The 23,789-nt window shown below is 33.9% G+C and overlaps 1 pseudogene; it reads left to right on the forward strand.

Annotated features, from left to right (window-relative positions):
* LOC129234138 (nephrin-like) overlaps positions 1-23,789 on the forward strand; it is a 356,279-nt pseudogene that overhangs the window by 237,143 nt on the left and 95,347 nt on the right.

Here is a 23,789-nt window from a genome sequence, read left to right on the forward strand (position 1 = left end):
GTGCATTCTCTGCGTGTGGACGAAACGTTTCTACTACAGGTAGTTCGCATATTTTGAAAACATAAAAATAGTATCATTTACTAGTTTAAATTTTGCTCTATAAAAATCAATCTTTTAATTATTAAAGGTTGTATAGGGTCCATGTCTTCCGTCTAGACTTGTCATCTCTGCAGATTAGACGTAGTCCATCTTTCCCAAGCAGACGTGGTCCATCTTTCCCGATTGTCTGGGTGAAAAGTATTGTTAGGAAGCCGACATATACACCGACATTACAGCATCAAAAGTAGCCAGATTGCACTTCATAAAAAAATCTTAGATTGTTTAATTATAACCATGAAAAAAATTATTTGACTTACCAAAAAAAACAATGATTTTTGGCTGTCAAATATTTTTGTAGCAGCAAACAGCAGCATGTCATAAAAAAATGGCTTTCCGTACCTGACTGAGATAGTTGTTCCATCTATTGAGAGGTGCATTAACGAAATTTCTCACTGCTCGATCTCATGTGGTGGTACATCTCTTCTGAAATTACCCTACCTCTTTGTAACGAATCCATATTGATAAGTGTACTATATTAGTGCTTGTAATCTTTTTTTTAAATTAAAGTGTAAATTAAAGGTTAAATTAAAGGTAATTTTGAAACATAGTTTTTCAATATGAACTTACTGCGTTTTGTGTCATAAAATGTATGACTCGAAGGATTAGTACCGAGCAGTAGGATCTCACTCAAAGATCTTTGGCTGTCGCTTAACCCATTATTTCTACCATTTGAGTAGTGCAAGTAAAACATCATTTCTTTTTAAATGCTATACTTTACTTGTAATCAGTATCGTAGACGCAAGATGTAACTTAAATAAGCTTCAAAATTTTATAGAATAATTTTATGTTTATACTGTTATGAAAAAAAAAATCTCCTTCAAAAGGTTTATAAAATTTTCAATAATTTATAGATCCACCAAAGTTTCTGCATTTATCGAATACAGTAGACATCATCGAGAGATCTTCTACGATCATAAACAGAACGGCCATCGCTTACCCAGAAATGATCGTGTATGAATGGCGAACCATGGATGGTGACATCATTGGAGAAACTGGACGTATATTCGCTTCTGGACCCTTACTACACATCCGAAATGCCTCCAGAGAAGACGCTAAGACGTACGTGTGTATTGCTGAGAATGAAGAAGGGCATACTAAAGGAGCTGTAACACTTAACGTTCTCTGTAAGTAATCTCGTATGTTTTGAGCTATTATTCTACTAGGACTCGACCGATGCATCGGCCAGGCCGATGCATCGGCGCCGATGGTTCAATAATTTAGCCATCGGCATCGGCATCGGCGGCCGATGCTAACTTGCAGGAAACATCGGAACATCGGCCTTAAAAAACATCGAAAAGCCGATGGAATTAGCCGATGTTTTTGAAAAAAAAAGGACCTTTGTTGTTTTACTTTTTAATATAAAGTAAAGGGAGTTATTGTTTTCATATAAAATTGTTTACATAAATTTCAGTATGAATTTCTATTTTAGTCACCCCTGAAAGTTTTTAATTACTGCATTCAGGTACCAAACAAGTTAATTATTTCGTTGTTTCTTGCGGCTGGATGTACTTATGTATCTCTCATAAGTCATAACTCAAAAATGGTAAGCTGTAGAAGTCTAAATTTTCGCATGTGGGATGTGGTGTGTGTACGTTCCAGTTGTGCACTTCCCTTTTTGTTTTCGATCGGGTGTTCTAAAAAGCCTATTTACTTATTTTTTGTGGCTATTAATTACTTATTTCAATGCAAAATTAATATAGCGTCTAAAACTGACGATCATTTGGTGATATATTGTCGAAAGGAGACCATGGAAACAAATATGAGATGGTGAAATCGGTTTTGTTTCATTTTATTAGATTCCCGTAGAACCGACGGTATTTTTTTAAATTTTTCGATATTTGTAATATGAATCATAGTAATGTAGTCTTTTCTGTATCGCTTCGGCGGAGCTACAAGTTTGAAGCCCGTCGAAATACATTTTGGGGCCCTATTTCTCTATCACAGAAGTTGTAAAACATTTATCATTAGCATTTTTGTAACTCCTACGGTGCCCCTATGGTTATGGGGTCTCTCGCGCAATTGCAACATTTGCTATATTTTAAATCCGCCACTGCATATCAAAACAAACTCGGGTGCAACTATTAAAAGGGTTTTTCTGCTCAATGTTTATGATTATTTTGAACTATATTTTTTATGACTATTTTTTGCATTTCGAGAACACTTGCGTGCCCCTCCTCCCACTCCCTCAATTTCTGAAATTAAACTCTAGTTGTATTTCTGAGTTGTTTAAAACTAACACCATTCATAAAATTAGAGATTTTTTTTTCAAGCTTTATCTATTGTTTGGGAAGGATTTAAAACATTAATATAAGAAATTGATTAAAGACGTTTTGAATGGTGACATAATTCGGAGCTCAAAGGGACTTTTGAATTTTTTCTTCGGAGCTGCTGAAGTATATTCAGCAACTCTTCCGAGGCGTTGGTGGTAGCGGTTCTGTACCAAAAAAATGAGGCCAAAGTTGGGTGCGAAGTTTAATGTTGTGAGGTACCCCAAAATCAGAGGGTGACCCCCCTAAACCACCCCCGTCGTTTCAAGCATTTCTTAAATATTTAGCGAATATTTATTTTGGTCAAAAAATGACATTTTGCGTATTGCTTATACTTGTTTCACCTATCTTTCGTAATGCGCCATCTTTTTTGCATCATTAATATAGCGATCGATTTTTTTTCTGTTGTAAGTTAACTATTTTTATGTATTTATATAAAATCAATGAGTAAGTTATTTTTGTTTCCATCATATTTTTAATAATATGTTATAGAAAAGTTTCAAGGATTTTCTATTATGCAATTTTTTAAATTTCAGGAAATTATTGTTAAATTGAAAAATTTAATTTGAACTTGTTTGTAGTGCTTCATAAAAGATTACACAATCAAATTGTTCAATATTACGTGTGCAAACATCAGATCAAGTAGTATATGTATTCAGTTATTATCTTGGTATTAAGTAAATATTGAGTTTGTTTATTGTAGCTGCGTTTTAAGAACCTCGCTCTTTTCATGGCTATTTCTTTTTTCCGCAAAACTTATGTAACTGTTATAGCTTTTATGAAAAATGCAAACTTTTCTATTCACAAGTTTTAAATAAGTATAAAAATATTCCTATTATGATTTAATATTGTAATTTATCTGTTAATTTTTTTGTTTAATTGTTTAATTTGATGACTAAAAATGTCTACGTGCAGTCTTTCCACTTTAATTGCGTAATTTGTTGACGGTTTCATAGTTTTGTTCTTATTTTTTTTTAATGACTAAACAACATAATTTGATGTTTTTTAACTATGTTTAGTGTACCTAAATCCATACATTATTACAATATTACTGAAATCTTAGTTATATGTTCAATTTAAAAAAAAAACAAATCAATTGGTCATTAAACAGTCTCTTTGTTTTTCTTCCTTCCTTTCTTTCTTTCTTTTTTTTTTTTTTGGCTGTTATTCTTTGTCTTCCATCATACAGCATGAAAGCGCCGTCAATGAAAATGTTCTTTTGCTGGGAACAAGTAAAAGTCACATGGAGCTAAGTCCGACGAAACGTTCTGTTATTTGTTTGAGAGTGTTGTGAAGGTTTATAACAACACCCTAATTTTGTATAAGAATTTGACTCCATTATTTTATAAAAATCGACAAAACTTTATTTACATCACATATACTTCAAGAAGTCTTCATTTTTATTTTCTCAAGACCAAAATTCGTGGAACACGATCTCGTGCGTCTTTTTCACTTTTTTTTAATTACGTGTTGCCATTCGGCAGTTTGTGTTAAATAGAAATAAAATAATTAAATTTAAGAATTAAAAGACATTAAAAATATGGATGAAAATATAATACTAGAGAATTATCATTACGTGGTAATAATTTTGACTGAGAAGGGCACTTCAGTACCCCCTTCCCAGTAATGATGATAATAAATGCGTTGCCGAAAGTCACGCATTAACCACGAATGACATGTCCATAATTCTTTGGGAAGTGAACTGTTCGTCCATATTTTGTCCTATATGAAGTTTCTTCATCTTTTTCACGCATTTCTTCTTCTGGTTGGTTAACATTGTCCTTGTCAGCAGACAGAAATGCTGGTTTTAGCCTGTCTACAGACACAGTGACATTTTTGCCTTTTATCATTACTTTGAACACTTTCACGCCGCGCTTGATGACTGCATAAGGTCCGTTGTATGGCGGCTGAAGACTTTTCCGCACCCCATCATTTCTGATAAAAACATGGGTGCAAGTTTTTAAGTCTTGTGATACGAAAGGCTTAATATTAGAATGTGATTTTGTCGGTAAAGGAGCAAAATCGTGAAATATATCTCTTAGCTTCTGTATCATAGTTTCAGGACTTTTTATAACCGAATGTTCATCGAAAAAATCTCCTGGAAGTCGAAGTGAAGTTCCATAAACAAGTTCGGCTGGTGAAACATTCAGATCCGTTTTAATTGCTGCACGGAATCCTAGGAGTATGGTGGGAAGAACTTCGGTCCATTTTTCATTTCGTCGAGCTTTTAAAGCACATTTTAATGGTCGATGCCAGTTCTCAATAAGACCATTTGATTGAGGATGGTATGGTGAAGTTCTTATCTTTTCGGCACCAATGAATCGAGTTAATTGTCGAAATAGCTCAGACTCAAATTGACGACCTTGATCTGATGTAATTTTTTCTGGACAACCAAATTTTGAAATCCATTCAGACATCAACGTCTTAGCGACAGTTGGTGCTGTCATATCACAAATAGGATATGCTTCTGGCCATCGCGTTGCCCTATCAATTACCGTTAAGCAGTAATTCTTTCCTTCAGATTCTGGTAGTGGTCCTATTAGATCAATGTGTATATGGGCAAACCTAGATGTGTTAATATCAAATTTTCCTTCTTCAGTTTTAGTGTGCCTGAAAACCTTTGATCTTTGGCAGTTTAAACACTCTTTAACCCATACTTTGATATCCGTAGCCATTGAAGGCCAAACAAATCTCTGCTTAATAAGCTTAGTCGAACCTTTTATACCTGGGTGTGTTAAATTATGTAGGTTTAAAAAAACTTGTTTACGAAAACTTTTTATTAGAAAAGGTCGTGCTTTTCCTGTAGAAATATCACAAAATATTTCAGTGTTTGAATCAGGCATAGTAAGTAATTTTAATACTAAATTAGATTCCTTATTTTTTAAAGCAGATTTAAGTTCCAAGTCAGATTTTTGTTCAACACCTAACTTAGCGTAATCTAGCGAAGTAGGAAATTTAATTGTACTTATTCGAGAAAGGGCATCGGCTGCTTCATTTGAGTTACCTTGCAAATATTCAATGTCAGTTGTAAACTCAGAGATAAAGGATAACCACCTACTTTGCCTATTTGTGTAGGTATCTCGTTTCTTTTGAAAAGCAAATTTTATTGGTTTGTGATCAGTGTATATTATACATTCTTTCGCCTCGATGAAATGTCGAAAATATTTTACTGATTCATAAATGGCTAATAATTCCCTATCAAAAACCGAGTATTTTAACTGAGCAGTATTCAGTTTTTTTGAAAAAAATGCTATTGGTTTCAACCCTTCTTCAGTCTGCAGACTTAAGGTTGAACCAATGGAGAAATCACTAGCATCAGTGTGTAATGCTAACTGCCCATCCTGCGAGGGAAAGACCAATGCAGCGCCAATCAAACTTTGTTTAGCTTTCTCAAATGCGTCATTCAAAATTGGAGACCATTCAATAGGAGTGCTATCATTCTTTTTACATCCTCTTATTTGATCTGTTAAAGGGGTAAGCAGTCTTGCTGCATGTTTAACAAATCTTCTAAAATAATTTATTAATCCAATGAATCGTCGAAGCTCTGATATTGTTTTTGGCTTAGGATAATTTTGAATGGTTTCAACTTTTGATTTTAAAGGTTTAATTCCTTCAAAAGAAATATCATGTCCTAAAAATGATACTTCCGTTTGAGCAAAAACACTTTTGGAAATATTCACATTTAAACCATATTTGGCAAGCCTACCTAATACAATTTTCATGTGTTCTAAGTGTTCCGTTTCATTTTCGGAAAAAATTAGTATGTCGTCTAAATAAGCAACAGCGAAGTCTACATTTGAAAGTGCCTCGTTAATAAATCTTTGGAACGTATTTGCTGCACATTTTAAACCGAAATTTAAATATAAGAACTCAAAACTACCAAACGGTGTGGTAACTGCAGTTTTTTGAATATCATCTTTGAAAACTGGAATGTGAAAATATGCCCTAACAATATCGAGTTTAGAGAAAAATTTCTTGCCGTGTAAAATGTTCGTTACATCGTGTATGTGTGGCACAGGGTAACGGTCAGGCACAGTGACCAAATTTAACCTTCGATAATCACCACAAATACGGTAAGATCCATCCGCTTTTGGTACCACGTGAATAGGAGAAGCCCAAGGAGATTTTGAAGGACGGCATATTCCTTGATCCATAAGGTATTGAAATTCTTTTTTAACTTCGATTAATACCTTTGGATGTAAACGTCGGGGCTTAGAAAATAAAGGCGGTCCTTTTGTTTCTATATAATGGACAGTATCGTGACTGACTGGTTTTTTGAAATTTGGGATAGGATTCAATAACTCGGGAAAATCTTTAAATAATTCTTTGTACACCATATTATCCGAGACTAATTTAATTCCACTATATTGAGTTTTAGTTAACTCTCCCTTCGTTGTCAAACCAGTGACTGAATCAATTAATCTCGACTTCTTTAAATCTACTAGTAGTGAAAAATTTTGTAAAAAATCTGCTCCTAGAATTGGGCAAGAAACATTTGCTACAACAAATGGCCACTGATATATTCTACGCAATCCCATGTTGATATTTAACACCTTGTGGTCGTACACAGCTATTTTTGAATCGTTCGCAGCATACACGTAAGTGATGGGAGTTTTTGCTCTGAATGAAAAATGGGCAGGAATGCAAGAAATATCACTGCCACTATCAACCAAAAAATTTAATCCCGTACTTTTATCCATTATGTGTAATCTACACTGTTTATGTGCTGCTATGTCAGGGTAAATATCGTTATTAGACATAGCAGCTATGGCAAGTTTTTTTTGAACTGCATCATAACTGCATGGTTGGCGACATTTAAATGTTTTATCGCCGAATTTTTCATGATAAAAACAAAACTCAGATGTATTTTGATTATCTGAGGGTGTTGGAACTCGTCTACTCCTAGATTGGGACCTATGTCTATGATTACTACGACCTCTTGAAAATGAACGTTTTGATACCATTTTAGTTAATTCAGAAACTCGCATGGTTAAATGCTCAATTTGATTTTGCAAATTTGATATTTGCGTCGTTTGTTCACTATGTTTTAGTGTTTCTGAAATTTTGCAAACTGATGGCTCCATTTTTATTTCATGAATTTTATCAGCTAAAATGGACAGTTCAGTCAACTCTGAAGTTGATGCTGATAAAATGGCTTGAATATGTGTTGGCAAACGCTCTAACCAAATGGTTTTTAAAAATTCGTCAGTAATTGAATTTCGTGAAAGTTCTTTCATTTGCCGAAGTATAACAGATGGTTTTTTATCACCTAATGTAAGTTCACACAAAAGTTTCCGTATTTGGCTTGATTGCGAATCGGAAAACTCTTTAACTAATCTATCTTTTAAAGCTTGATATTTATTTCCCTCTGGAGGAGCTATAATTAAATCCGAAACAGCGCTAAGTGTATCTGCGTCAACGGCGGATAACAAGTAGTTATACTTCGTCTCATCATTTGTTATACGTGAAACATTGAAACTAGCCTCCACTTCAATAAACCAAACTGTTATATTACTTTTCCATAGTGAAGGTAATCTGGTTGCAACTCTCAAAACTGAGTCACTTTGTACAGTATTATTGGTAAATTCAACATTATCTAAACTTTCTACCGACATTTTAAAATTTTACTGAGAATTTACAAGTAAAATAAAGAAATGCAATTAAATTAAAACAAAAAAAATTAGTCAAAGATAAAATTTATCTTTACACGAAAATAAAATTTAGGCCAGAGCATTTAACTTCAAGTGAATGACTTTAAGTGAAGAGCATACCATAGAATAAAGCATTGTCCGTCTTCTTTTTCTTTTCCTTTTTTTCTTGTCCAAAACGTGGGTCACCACTGAGAGTGTTGTGAAGGTTTATAACAACACCCTAATTTTGTATAAGAATTTGACTCCATTATTTTATAAAAATCGACAAAACTTTATTTACATCACATATACTTCAAGAAGTCGTCATTTTTATTTTCTCAAGACCAAAATTCGTGGAACACGATCTCGTGCGTCTTTTTCACTTTTTTTTAATTACGTGTTGCCATTCGGCAGTTTGTGTTAAATAGAAATAAAATAATTAAATTTAAGAATTAAAAGACATTAAAAATATGGATGAAAATATAGTACTAGAGAATTATCATTACGTGGTAATAATTTTGACTGAGAAGGGCACTTCATGTTTATCATATCAGATCATTGATCAATCGAACCGTTTATCCTCAACATGAAAGTCGCCTTCTTCCCCACGATTAAGTTAAAGCAGCAGCGCAAGAGGCCTCACAGGAGGTTTCGATAAATGTCTTCCAGGAGTCCTTCTGAAAGCTATACGAACGTTGGCAGAAGTGCATAGTGGTTCAAGGTGACTATTTTGTAGATAGATATACTTCGGTAATGTGTACTATTCAGGGTAACGTTTTATACAACTTGTCCTCGAACTTTTAGATCATGCTACGTACGTAACAGTTTTCAACGTACTATTTCATAACGTTTTTGAGTGACGCATGTTTACGCGCCTGAAGACATCACAAGAGAATTTGCGATAATTAACTAAGGGGGCGTTAAAAATGGATATTTCAGTCATCTATTTGTTCTTAGGTACATATGCATGTACAGATGTGCCGAAAAAAGTTGTGAAGTAAATTGGGGATCGCAAAATAGAAATTTAGGTCGAAATCTAATTTTTTTTTTTTTTTTTTTTTTTGATTACAATTCCTTAATCGTAGAATGGAAGTAAAGTGAAATGAATCAATGATCCTTTAAATCCCTGACAATTTTATCAATTTATTTCTGTTAGTTTTTTTTTTTTTTTTGCCATCGGCCAACAGCATCGGCCATCGGCCATCGGCAATCGGCCATTTGGAGGAAAACAATCGGCCATCGGCCATCGGCCACCTTTGAACAATCGGCCAACAATCGGCATCGGCCCATCGGCCAAAAAATGCCATCGGTCGAGCCCTATATTCTACCACGAAGAAATTTACATAAATAATCTACCATGTAGGGTAAATTTTTCTTTTATGTTAGGAGTACCTTAAATCTCTTATAAGCCAAACTGATGGTTAAATTTCAATGAAGAAAACTTTGCTGAAACAAAGCATATCCGAAAAGCCAGGTGAAAAATGAAAAATAATTATTTAAAAATGATTCATTATGAAGCCTTTTTGTTAGTGTCATCATGTCTTTTAAACATCTTCAGGAGAAAATCTCCTCTAGATGACCAATATCAAATGTAAAAAATATCCACTTCCAAACAGTGAAAGTATTACCGGCACATAATAACCGCCATTAAAAGGGGGAAACATGCCAGTAATATCAATACCTTACTAAACTAATTGCAAAACTTCGATATTCTTCCGGAAAAGAATGAATACAAAAGATAATTGACACTTTCTGATGTTGAGATTATGAACCTAGTACCTTGTGCAGCTTTGGGACAAAACGAAACTCTATTTCGTATTTAAAGACTACTTACTTTAAAGACACATGGAATGTGTTAATGACTAAGTAAAAAAGTATTCAAATTTATATTAGGATTTTTTTTTTTTTTTTTTTGCCGTCAAATAAAATTAACTGTGTAGTTGAAAGGTTTATATGAAGGTATAAAGCAGGTAATAGTTTCTACTAAAACACAAAATAAATGTGTTTCTTCACTTTGTATGTAGCCATTTATCAACAGTTTAATAAAACAATTTCAAAAAAAAAAAAAAAAAAACTTTAATTCATGTCTATTGACCTTTTCTTTTCTGACTCAGTAAAAGTACTTGTCCAGTAATATTTTTCCCATGATTGTGCCGGAAAAAAAAGGTTTATACTTATTATTTTTTGTAAGTTTTAATCGGCACTGAAATATTTTCCAAAAATAATCTCAATGTTTAACTTTTATTTTTATTGTACTATTTCATTTTCATTTTTACATCATAGAACTATCTTATTAGTACACCCATTATACTTTACTGTAAAACTATCAGTGACATATTTAAATGACTGAAGTTCTATTATTAATATTCTAGATTAAACAAATTTAAGAAAGGGTGGCAAAATTAACATTTTTTAAAGAGTGTTATAAACATTCTCTGAAGCATCCTACTATATTTTTCGCTTGAGTATGACTATATGTCGATAAAATGTCTGAAATTGGTATGGAGCTTAAGATTATTAAATAAATATATCAATTCCCCCTCGAGTTCAATATCCATTTCAGTGCAATAGCTTCCAGAGGCATTATTGAATCCACCATAACTGCAGGTAATATGTTCACAGACTAATATTATGTTCGTGCCTTCCAACAACATTTGCCTGCTTGGGTCAAGGAAAGTAACTTGCGTAATTTATGGGCAAGTCATAAGCCTTGAAACCTACTTAAGCGGGCGTTGCGTAGTTTAGGTTAACTATTAGCGAAACGAAGTTACGAAACAACTTGTTAGTGTAAGTATCTCTATGATTGAATAGAATCAGGGAATCAGGACTTTTGCGGTTGCCAGTTCACTTTATTGGAATTGCAGACTTTGTAAAATTACGAGAAATTTTAGCTTTCTAAAAGTGTTACATAAAATATTGCTCTATTTTCATGAGGGGGAGCTTAGTTTTACTCAATATTCATTACTTAGTTATCTTTTCAATTGGCTTCCTTGCCTATTTAATTTACCTAAAGAAAATAAATGTTTTAATTGAAATTGTCACTTTTCATCTTTATGCCTTAGAAAACGTGTTACTTCATGCACAAAACCAAACTTATGGCAATCAAGTTTCGAATCGTCCACCAAGTTAGTCAAGTAACAGCACCGTGCAACGGAACGCACACACACACACGCACAATAGAGCGAAAACTGCAGCATTAATGTTTAGATAATTGTTAATGTTTACATTTAATTTTCTAGCATTTTGCTCATACACGATTTAAAATGGCCCTCATAAAGAAAGTTTCTTTAAAGGGTCATAGGTTTTCATACACTGATAAGAAGAATCTGAACATTGCAAAGCACAAAAATAAAATAAATGGAATTTGTTTCTCAAATGTCTTGTACAGACACAAGTATATGATTAAATTTACTGAACAAGAGAATCTTTAAGCCTACTTCTGTATGCTTTAAATGTGGTCTACACCAGTTTTTACCAACATGGGTGCGATCGTGCCCAAAGAGGCAATTTAACTGCTAAAGAGGGCAATAAATTATTCCGGGGTGAAGGCGATGAGTATTCAAAAGATATATATTGATAGTAAAAATCTAGAGATTATCAAAATTGTAATCGAATAAAAAACCGATTGTTCAGAGTTCAGATAGGTAATCAGAGGTTAAAAAAAAACACAAATTCACAAGTTCAGGATCGTACTCCTTACACCCTGGTTAAACTTTAAGAAAGTATTTCGTCATTCATTCCCAAATTTATGAATTTTGAAATTTTATTTTTTTTTCTAAATTAAAATGTCAGTGTCTTAAATTCCCACTGATTTATATTTTTTAAAGGTTTAAAAAAGAGTTTAAGTTAGATATTTCCCTGTTGTTGTTGTTACATATGCCACTCGGGAACCCGAGCCCGAGTAACAATGCTACTCGATTTAGGGCAGAGGAGTTACGGCTTCCGTTTAATCGAGCGCCTATTTCTAGGTGGAAGTCCGTTTTGGCTCAGACAACACGATAGATGGCAGCAAGATCTACGGACAGTTCGATAAGTTTGAACCAGACCAGAGGCCGAATAACTTTCTGGTCTAGCACCCCTAGAGGTATCGTTTCACTTTTAGGACATTGTGACCACGAGCATATTTATCGTCGCTCAGTCAACATTAATGACGGCGGTGGATCTTCGACCAGCGAAGATCGAACCCGGGACATTCCGGCCGCAAGTCCAATGCCTTACCGATCAGGCCACCACGGCCAGATATTTCCCTTCATATAGCTATCACTTTGTTTTGCAAAATGAAGAAGAAAAACTTCAGAAAAGTACTTTTATTTATTCTGCCGTGTGCAGGTGAACGGCAGTATCTTCAGAAATGAGTTTTCGAGATATTTAAAGAAATGTGCGGTGGATTCAATACTAAAAATAGAGAAATATTGGAATTAGATGTTTTTTTCGCGCCTTTTTTCAACGAAAACCAAACAAACAAGCTTGTACAATAAAACTAACGTGGAATAGATGACAAAAATGCAAAAAAATGAAAAAAATGAAAAATTTGCAGTATCATTTACCAGCCAACGGCAGTATTTATCTTCAGTTAAAGAGTGATTGGATAAGTTGCTTTGTATATTACAAGCAGTCTCAAAAACATTTTTAATTAGACTTTTACATTTTCAATTATACCTGTGTTCACTAGCGACAACCTATGGGTTTTCCACAAGGAAGCAGAGGGGGGAGGAGGCGATTGGCGTCAGTCAACCTCCAATGGCGGTTATGTGTTCAAAACGGTTGGGAACTACTGGTTTATACTATATTTCATTACAGGTGGAACGCACTAGATACAGTAATAATGATCTTGTATCCGCTACCGATCGATTTTCCATATTGTATTTTAGTCTTACTATAACTTTAAGGATGGACATATCTAAATAATAATGGTAACTTATTAAAATGTATAGAACTTGGGGATTTAAATATGTACTCTTATGATAACTTTAAGGATGGACATATCTGAATAATAATGGTATCTTATTAAAATGTATAGAACTTGGGGAATTTCATATGTAGTCTTAATATAACTTTAAGGATGGACATATCTGAGTAATAATGGTATCTTATCAAAATGTATAGAATTTAGGGAATTTTATATGTAGAAGGAAATATAGATTTACCCAAAAGGCATTTCTTGAAACAGTAACGCAATGACGTTTTTCTACATCTTTATCTTTTTTTTTGTTTTTATTTATTTTTTCCTGCATTAAAAAAATACAGTTTAAAAAATAGAATTTGAGAAAATTTAATAGCAGTTTGTGACTGAAGTACAGTCAAGTGTACGACAAAAAACTCTTTATTTACTTTTGTTGAAACAAATGCATTTCTAGATTCTGTTAGAAGTTATAGGACATTATTGGCAGCAATGTCAGGTTAAGCTGTTCATGAATGACGTTTCCTAAAAACATTGATTTATTTTATCCGTCTTCACAAATTGAAAATTACTTAATTAAGATGATTTAGCTTGAACAGCTGATAAAATCTATCTCAAATCACGCCTTGGTATTTTAATTAAAGATGAAGTCGTATGCGTATTTTTAGTTGATTAGTTACTTGTGTTTATTCAATAAACTAGTTTGAATGTATTTGCTATAAAATTGAAAATGCATTTTGTATTGCTTTGAATAAGGATTATTGCGCTATGATTTACACAAGCGTAGCTACGGTTTAGTCAGGCTTAAAGCAATTGCTTCTTTCTTCAAACCACATTCTGCTGTTTATATCATTTATCCACTCTAAGTTGTCTGGTGGTTTATGAAAACACGTTGTTTGCAATACGATACGGACATAGTTATACAATTGTTAGTGAAATAAATGAAGGGACTATAACGTTAAAAAATAGTAAGTACTATAAGTCTGTAGAATTGTAACCAAAGGTACTTTTGAAAGCTTCTGACCTCTATCTTTCAAACCATTTTTCTACGTCTCTTTATCTTTTTTAGCTATTTTTAGTATACAGGATAAAACCAATAAACTCAATAAATCATACGATGAGGGAAGCTTTCGCCTTTTTTTTTTACTCTCTAAGAAAAGAACTGATATTATGCTAACTTAATCAATTCATTGTTACAAATGTAATAAGTCAACGTACATCACCACTTTATTATGGGAGCTACATAACATGTCGCACTCGATAAATATAAAAGTCATTTTTTTTTTTAATACTTTTATTTTTCAGTAAGGTGTTCAGATGCAATAATGGTTGTTTATACTCAAATATATAACAAGATAAAAGTCAACTTCTAGAAAACGTTATCGAAGATCTGAATTAAAATAATCTACCCCTATAAATGGCTTCGGCGAATAATTGTCGGCTTTTCAGCACATGCAAAAAAATTTTGCTTCATCCATTACCAATTAGTGCATGAACAGAAATGTTGGTAGACGAAAAAGTTAAATATTTTCTTCCAGTACTTTTTCCATTTTTTAAATATTGAACAAAAAGGAATAATTAATAAACCAATGATAAAATAGTGGAAAACAGGTGAACAATGGATTTATTTTTCATGTTTGCGTGAAAGCATCTTTGGATAAAGCTAACGTAAAGTAACGTTTTTTCCGCCCGTTCGATTACAATACATATAATACATATCATTTAATATTCGAACTGAAACCCAACGTTATTTTTATAAATTGTTAAAACCCCTTCCTAAAAATCTCTTAAGAGAGCCAGAGCTACTGAGAAGCTCTAGAGAACTCTAGTAAAGCAAATGTGTTTCATTCCAGTCGGATAAGTTCCTAAAAGGCAGTAGATAGAAACACTTCAATGCGAACACCTTGTCCTTATGAATCACAAGGTTTTTTTTTTTCTTCTGATTTCTGCTAGAAGTGCGTTTTACATTTAATTTTTTTAGCGATATTTTAATTTTACAACAATTAAAGCGCAGTTTAATGATATGACATTTTTAATTGTAAGAGTCTAACATCTTAGGGCACAAAATGCAACACATCTTACACGTGTTTTGGAGTTATAAGAGCCCCGTTTTCATAAGCGAAAATACTTAATCTCTTGTTTCTGTGTTTTGTCAAATATTTATCTTTTAGTAAATGACACTTCTTTAAATTTAGTTTTTGCATTTAAGAAAATAATCAAAAATGAGATATCAGAGCCAGCAGATAGCGGGTACAATCATTATTTGCCAAAATGCTCGTTTTGCACCCACTTATATCTTCACTTTATTAATTTGTATTAAAATACAGCCCCTTACGGAAAATTGAAATCTGTAGATAATTTTCAAAATTTTAATTAAACCGGTCTGCTTCCGTAGGAAATTACACGCAAAGTATCTTCACTATCGTTAAGTTTATTTCATGTATTACATTTTAGTATGAGGGACTGCCGATAAAATCCCTCAATTCATCGCCAGAACTCGTGGTTATTAAAACTATCCATCCAGTGTACGTATATTTTCTTCACTGATTGCAATCCTTGCCAATAAAGCTGGCTTCGAGGGAAGTAAGGGTTCAATTAAAAGTATTGGCAACATGTTCTCTATATAAAACATGGTTTTCAATGCACTTTGCAGATGGGTCATGAAGGTTTCCTGTTTAAATTAAGTGGCACATTTAATCGAAAGTTACCTGGATGCCGAGAGGAATATTGAAAATTGCTAAATTATGATTTCGTATTTTATGATTTTAGTTCAGTGTTTGAATGTATTACGGATATCCTCGAAATCAATAAAATGTAAAAATACAGCCCCAATAGAAATTTAATGTCGTCAAAGTCAACGTACTTCCGAGAAATCCTTAATTATGCTTATTTGCAGATGAACTTTTATTATCATTTTCAAAGTACATTTTCATTTGCATATGAAAATGTTATCTTCAGTGACGTTTAAAGTGCATTCATTAAAGTCAATGCGTAATGCGGTTATTTGTGTTGCTTTGAAATAAACATGTTATTTATTTCTTATAGAAAAAACTATATTTAAAGGATGGATGGTTTTGAAAAAAATGTACAGATCAATTAAGATTTTTTCAATAAAGAGGAAAGGGAAAAAATAATTCTCTGAAGTAAATAAAGTAAAGTTCGTACGCAATAAATTATAAAATTATTTCAAGATTTTGAAAAGTACACTTCTGTTTGTGAAAATTGCAACACCACGAAGGACTTATGCGAGTAAGCTAAAAATTGCATTAAATGTAAAGCAGGACATGATATGCAAATGATTAGAATTGCAGACCGGTAGCGCATGCAGCGCCCTCTGAACGGCGCACAGTGTGGCATAGTGGGCAAAAATCCACCGAACTCGCGGGTTTTGAGCTAGGATCTTCTATTATGGCTCAAAATGCGGCAAAATTCTTCGACTATTTCGTAGTGGTGCTACAATTTTGAATTTCTTAACCCCCTAAGCCCCGCAGAGCTCAGAATGGACCCAAGTCGCGATTTTGAAAACTAAAAAGTATGACCATATTTTTTCCCTGATATGTGGCTCAATGCTTAGTATAAATGGAGGAATCGGATGATAAAACACAACTTTTGATCGCTGCCGGGTGTTTAGAAATGCTTTTTTTCACCGTATAAGTCATTAAAAACATGATTTTCAGTTTTTTTCCGTTGAAAAAAATCGGTTTTAACGGTCTTCACAAATCTCTCGCACAAGAACAACTATATATTTTAATTCTAAACTACTACTTTTCAAAGTTCAAAAGGTAAAATCCTCCCTACAACACCGAAAAATCGCTCCAAGTCCGAATTTCAGCTTGAGATCCTACCATTGTCAATGTGCAATAGCGACAAACAGCTTATTTTGTATGTATACATTTATGTGTATACATTTCGAGAATAAATCGTCTGCGTTCAAGTAAAGACCTTTACATTTAGATTTTTCAAATACTTTAATTTTTTTTAAGAAAATTTAATGTATTAAAGTAACAGTTGAGCAAATGTGTAGACGCAAAATTAGAATGTTTGTCTGTTTCCTTGGAATAATCGTAATAATCGAATTGTAACAGGTATTTTCACTCTTTTACGTAAGTGTTTTTGTTGAAATTCTAATTTAAAGTGTAAAAACACATGTTAAAATTTTTATGTTTTAAACTAAACAATTAATTGTCAGATGAACCTTTTTAGCCTCAGTGTTGTTCCTAACAACATCATTTATAGGTTATAATGCAACTAAATTTAAGGTAGGACTGAAAGGATAAATGTCAGTATGATTTTACTTCACATTATTTAATTTAAAAAACGAATATTTACAAACATATGTCCATTAGCTTTCACTTTAGAAGTATGAAAAACAGTAAAGACATGTTATTTTAACTTTACTATAAAGTTAGATTGAATTTATATTAAAGTTATTGTTGTTTTAGTGGTCTAACACGCAGATACTAATTTAAAGAAAATGTAATTTACATAATTTGTTTAAATACTTATTTATGCAACAGAGGACAAAGTTTTCCATTTTGTATACTTATGTAAAAGAGTAAACATACCTGTTACAATTCTAATATTACGATTAATCCAAGGAAACAGACAAACATACCAATTTTGCGTTTACACACGTTTGCTCAACTGTTACTTTAATGCATTAAATTTTCTTAAAAACATCGAAAGCATTCGGAAATTCTAAATGTAAAGGTCTTTATTCGAACGCAGACGATTTATTCTCAAAATGTATTACACATAAATGTATACATATAAAATAAGCTGTTTGCCACTATTGCACAGATGTATTCTCGTGGGCAATGGTAGGATCTCAAGCTGAAATTCAGATTTTGAGCAATTTTCGGTGTTTTAGGGAGGTTTTTACCTTTTGAACTTTGGAAAATGATTGAAAAGTTGTAGTTTAGAATTAAAATATATATTTGTTCTTTTGCGCGAAAAATGTGTGAAGACCGTTAAAACCCATTTTTTCAACTAAAAAACTTGAAAAATCATGTTTTTAATAACTTATACGGTGGGAAAAAGCATTTCTAAACACGCGGCAGCGATTAAAAGTTGTGTTTTATCATCCAATTCCTCGATTTGTACTAAACATTGAGCCACATATCAGGAAAAAAATATGGTCATATTTTTTAGTTTTCAAAATCGCGACTTGGATCCATTCTGAGCTCTGCGGGGATTAGGGAGTTAAGATATTCAAAATTGTAGCACCACTACAAAATAGTCGAAGAATTTTGCCGCATTTTGAGCCATAATAGAAGATCCTAGCTCAAAACCCGCGAGTTCGGTGGATTTTTGCCCACTATGCCACACTGTGCGGCGGATCGAACCGAATGTAAATAGACGGCTGTAGCGAGGCGTGTATGATTATCGGTGGTTATATGCTAGAGTAAACGTTAACTGAATCTTTACTATGCCTCTTTGACGAAAGAAAGCGAAATTTGAGCAAACTTCGGAGTTTGAACGGGGCAGATTCATCGGCCTTCGTGAAGCTGGATTGTCTTATCGTGCAAAAGGCTGCTCGTGTGCAGCGTAACAGCTGCACAATCATGCGTGTTTGGAAGCAGTAGACGGAAGAGGATCGGACAGCTCGGAAATCCGGGAATGGGCCCCGAAATGGGACGTCAGGCTCGCGATGGCAGACACCTGGTGCGTATGGCGCTGATGGACCGCACGCTTCTTCGAGACAATTGGCAGCACTGTGGTCAGCAGTTACAGGTGTTTCATTGTGTGCTTCATCTATTCGGAGACGTCTGCTGCAGCGTGGGATGCACGCAAGTTTTCCTTTATACAGGAATCCTCTCACGCAAAACCATCGCTGCCTGCGGCTGCAATGGGCCAATGTGCATAGGAACTGGCGTGCTGACTGGAAGCAGGTCGTTTTTTCTGACGAATCCCGCTTCGTTTTTTGGCACCATGATGGCCGAATTCGTGTCAGGCGCTATGCCGGTGAACGGCACATTCCGGAGTGCATTATCGATCGCCACAGTGGACGAACAAAAGGAGTTTTGGTCTGGGGGGCCATAGCATATCATGGAAGATCACAATTGCTACAAATTGCGGGCAATATGATTAGTACCCGATACATAAACGAAGTTTTACAGCCCCAAGCTATTCATTTTCTGCAAGAATTGCCAGGGACTGTATTCCAGCAAGATAATTCCCGTCCTCATGTCGCCAGGACTGTCGAATCCTACTTCGACTCGCAGCAGGTACAGCTTCTCTTTTGGTCTGCATAATCCCCGGATATGTCACCGATTGAACATGTGTTGGATTTTGTTGGGCGGGTCTCTTTCGTGATCCTCGTCCCGTTGCTTCGACAGAAGTTTGGTTGCGCATACAAACAATAGGGAATACTCTTCCGCAGGCAGATGTTCTAACTTTGTTTCACTCCATGCCGAGTCGTGTAGCAGCTCTTATTGCGGCGCTTGGTAGCCACACAAAATACTAATTTCTATCTCTTTTTATTGTTTGTTTGGTTTGATAATGTAATCATTTATTTGTACCATTACCACTCAACTGTGTATTAAATTTCATTCAACTATGATGCTTCCTTCTTGGCGTTGCAATTTTCACAAACAGGAGTTTAAAAAAACAACAGCAACAAAAAAAAAATCTGCATGTATGTGTGTATGTATGTATGTATGTATATAATTACTAACATTTGACACTTCAATAGTAGTTGAAACTTACTAAGAAAAAATCTAACACTAAACACTATAAAATTGTACAAAAATCACAAAACTGTAAATAGGTGTTTACACCTTCAATATTTACCTTTCAACTTAGTTTTAGCATACTCTACGAGGAAATTCCACAGCACGATTAGAAAACATGCAGTGTTCCCGTCAGATGATCGCGGTGACAATGTCCCTATAGTTGGTGTCACCACGGTTCGTATTTCAGTTCATAGTTCGTATTTCATTCGCTACACGTATTTATAGATACTAGTGTTTGCCCAGTGGTCAAAAATGGACTAAATTTATAAATGGATATTTGAGAAAACTTGTATGAATTCAACTATTTCCAACATTTTTTTTAATACTCTTACTCATGGTTACTGCATATTTGGAAACATACAATTTTTATATGTATACACAATAGTAAGCAGTAATAATTTATTCCAATTCTGCTTTTTGTCTGTTAATATCAAAATAAATGGATGAAAGGGGATATTTCGGTAATGGGGTCGCTTCTGAAATTTTAAAAGTTTTTTTCTGAAAGAGCATGTTTAAAAACATGGGTTTTAATAATTTAAAAAAAACCTTAACGTTTTTTAACTATTATTTTAATTTCTGCCCAGATTGAAATTCATTTTTACGCTTCTGCACATGGCACAAAAAGCGATGAAATGAAATTCACTGATGCCATTAGCGCAAATTATCATAACATGGAAACGCGATTGACAGCAGAGCGTAAACATTTAGCGCGGCAATGAAGTAGCGCTCCAAAGCACATCACTTGTAACATCTTTATTCCCAAAATCGGACATTTAAAAAAAATTTAAAATAATTGTTGGAAAAGTAAAAATTTTTCCGACTCCACGTTATATATTTCTTTATTTATTTATTTTGCTTATTCTATCTATTTCAGTGACTAAAAGTAGTACTTTTGACTGAAGGAAACTTCATTGAGAAATAAGTGTGGTCGTCAAATTAATGGCTTGAATAATTTTATTTTGGATACCAAATTGTTTTGTGCTAACCCTATGCAAATACATGTTTTCCTACTCTTTGTTTACGTATGCAAAGGAAAAACATTTTTTCGTGTTGGCATTGGAATCAACCAACAAATTTGACGCCAATGAATAAAAATCGCCAATTATCCGAATTTTGAAATCTTCCCCTATAAAATACAGCATTAAAGCTCAGTTTATAAGTGAAACTTCTGTGTGAACAATATTACTTATAAAACGTTTATTTTTATTAAGAGTTGCCTCTTCTTCATTATAAATATACATGTACAAGTATCAAATGCACGAACTGAACTCGGAGTAACATATAACTTTTCATTCGAAAGTACTGGATGTCGCAATAATACTGTAATTTTAAAAAAGGTCATCTTTGTAATTTGTTTATGGTTAAGGGCGGTGCATTATTCACACTTTTCTCCCCACACTTTGTCCCAAAGTTTTGCACTTCACCATACCCGTCTTCCCTTTGTCACATGTCACGTTGTTTTTCATAAACATTCCTATTAAAAACACGCTTGTTGTCACATTCTCCCCATTGTATGCCCCTCTTGTCATTTCTTTTCTCTCTCTTGTCACAAACTGTTACTATTTCGTGAACCCCAACTTAAAGCGGGACTTCATTCGTGGACAGCCCCTATTTTGTGGTAATCGTATGCAAATATATATTTCCATAGTCTTTGTTTACGTGTGCAAAGAAAAAACATTTCTCGCGCTGTAATTGGTTCCAAACATTTGACGCGAATAGAAGAAGAGTGCCAATTTCCCAATTACCGAAATCTTCCCAAATGAAATGATGCTGCAAAACTCTGATTATACTTAAAACTTCTTCATGAACAATATTTCTTTTAAAAAGTTTAATATTATTGAGTAAGTTGCTTTGATCTCTGCTATTAGAAATATAAAATTTCAAACAGTCAAATGAACAAATCCTACTTGTTACATTAAAAATTGCCCATACAAAAACACTGAAAGTTGCAAGAATAAAGCAATTTTAAAAAAAAAATCGGGTGAATTTGTGATTTGTTTACGGTTTAGTGGATAACTGACTAATGTACTCTTCAAAATTTTTGATCGCTCTCTCCTTTGCTAAAATGTATCACACTTCACCATACCCCCTCTTTTCGTTGCCACATGTCACACTGTTTTTCATAAACGTTGTTTTCAAAAAAAAGGCTTGGTGTCACATTCTCCCCATTGTATGTCCCTCTTGTATTTTATTTCCTCCCCTTGTCACGAACGGTTACATTTCAGTAAACCCCATCTTAAAGAGTTACTTCATTCGTAGTCAGCTCGTTGCAAATAGACATTTGTCTCCTCTTCTTCTACGAACGCAAAAGAGAAATATTTCTCGTGCTGGCATTGGTGATAAAACTTTGACACCTATGGATATAAAGTTCGCTAATTCTACAATATGGAAGTTTTCGATTTTTCAATTTTATTTTTATATGATAGAGTAACATGTATGAATATCATAGGTGAAAAAAAAATTTGCGATACGATAAGTAGTTTTCTTTAAATTAATTTTTAAAGTTCAAGCGATTGTGACGTCAAATGGCATAGGAAGTGACGTCATGCGCTCTTCCGATACGGGAGAAGCCTAAGGACGTGCATTTGACTTCGAAGACGAAACGTAAAAGGCTTATTATCTCCTCGCATTTAACTCCTCGCGTTTCTGGAACATTAAACCTCTCATCATCTCAGAAATATTCTAATATCATCATTGATGTTACTTGAGGAAGATTATTTAGACTGTGCTTTAACGAATCCGGCCTCCATAATGTGTTCAAAAGGATTATTAAATTTCTAAGAAATAAAAATATCAGCGCGCTCAAAATGTCCCTAGCGAAAACAAGGGATCTTCGGCGGAAGGCTGCCCATTAGTGCCCTATGACGCAAGTTCGTGAAGGTTCAGAAGAGCGCACTTTTGCGCGTGGATTTTTAAAAATGTATTAAAAATCAATCACGGTGTTTTAAAATTCGGCGATGGTGAATTTTTTAGTTTTGAGGGTCAATTAACAATATTCAGTAGTCAAAATATGAACATTTAATAGGTTGCAACTTCCCTATTATGGAAGTCTTCCCCTGAACGAAATATACTACAAAACTTCTTTATTACGTAAAACTTCTATTCAAACACTATTCTTTGTGAGAGTAGGCATGACTTTGCCGTTAGAAATACAAAATTTCCAACAGTCAAATGAACGAACTCATCTTGCAGCAAGAAATAATTGTCCATGCGAAAGCAAAGGACGCCGAAATAATACGCTTTTTTTTGCAAGTTTCACCTTGAGATCTGTTTGTGGCAATAGCAAATGCAGGTATTATTGGCAGCTGTGTGTGTGTGTGTGTGTGTGTTTAATGAAGATAGTTTTATCGAAACTAAAAGTCCTCCTTCCGTCCAATTTCAAAAAAAGTTATTGATGACACTAAAACTCGGCAATAGCTACAGAAAAAAAAAAAAAAGACGGAAATTGGTTCATAAACAGAGGAGAAATCGGTACGGAAAGAAAACGGCTTGCTTATCATGTATAAGTATGTGTGTATGAGAAAGAGAAGATATGATTTGTTTACATTGTATGAATACAGTGAATTACACACAAAGCTTTAAAAATATTCTTCTTATTTTTTATTTAGATTTTTATTAGTTGATAAGTGAAATTTACTAGGGCTCGACCGATGGCACTTTTTGGCCGATGGGCCGATGCCGATTGTTGGCCGATTGTTCAAGGATGGCCGATGGCCGATAGCTGATAGTTTTCCTCCAAATGGCCGATTGCCGATGGCCGATGGCCGATGCTTTTGGCCGATGGCAAAAAAAAAATAAATAAATAAATAAAACAGAAATAAATAGATAAAATTATCAGGGATTTAAAGGATCTTTGATTCATTTCACTTTACTTCCTTTCTACGAATAAGGAATTGTAATCACAAAAAAAAAATCAGATTTTGACCTAAATTTCTATTTTACGATCACCCAATTTAAACTTCACAAGACTTTTCGGCACATTTGTACATGCATATGTACCTAAGAACATATAGATGATCGAAATATCCATTTTGAACGTCTCCTCAGTTAATTATCGCAAATTCTCTTGTGATCTCTTCATGCGCGTAAACTTGCGTCACTCAAAAACGTTATGAAATAGTAAGTTGAAAACTCATACGTACGTAGTATGATCTAAAAG

This window comes from Uloborus diversus, chromosome 1 (assembly GCF_026930045.1).
Source record: "Uloborus diversus isolate 005 chromosome 1, Udiv.v.3.1, whole genome shotgun sequence".
NCBI lineage: Eukaryota > Metazoa > Arthropoda > Arachnida > Araneae > Uloboridae > Uloborus > Uloborus diversus.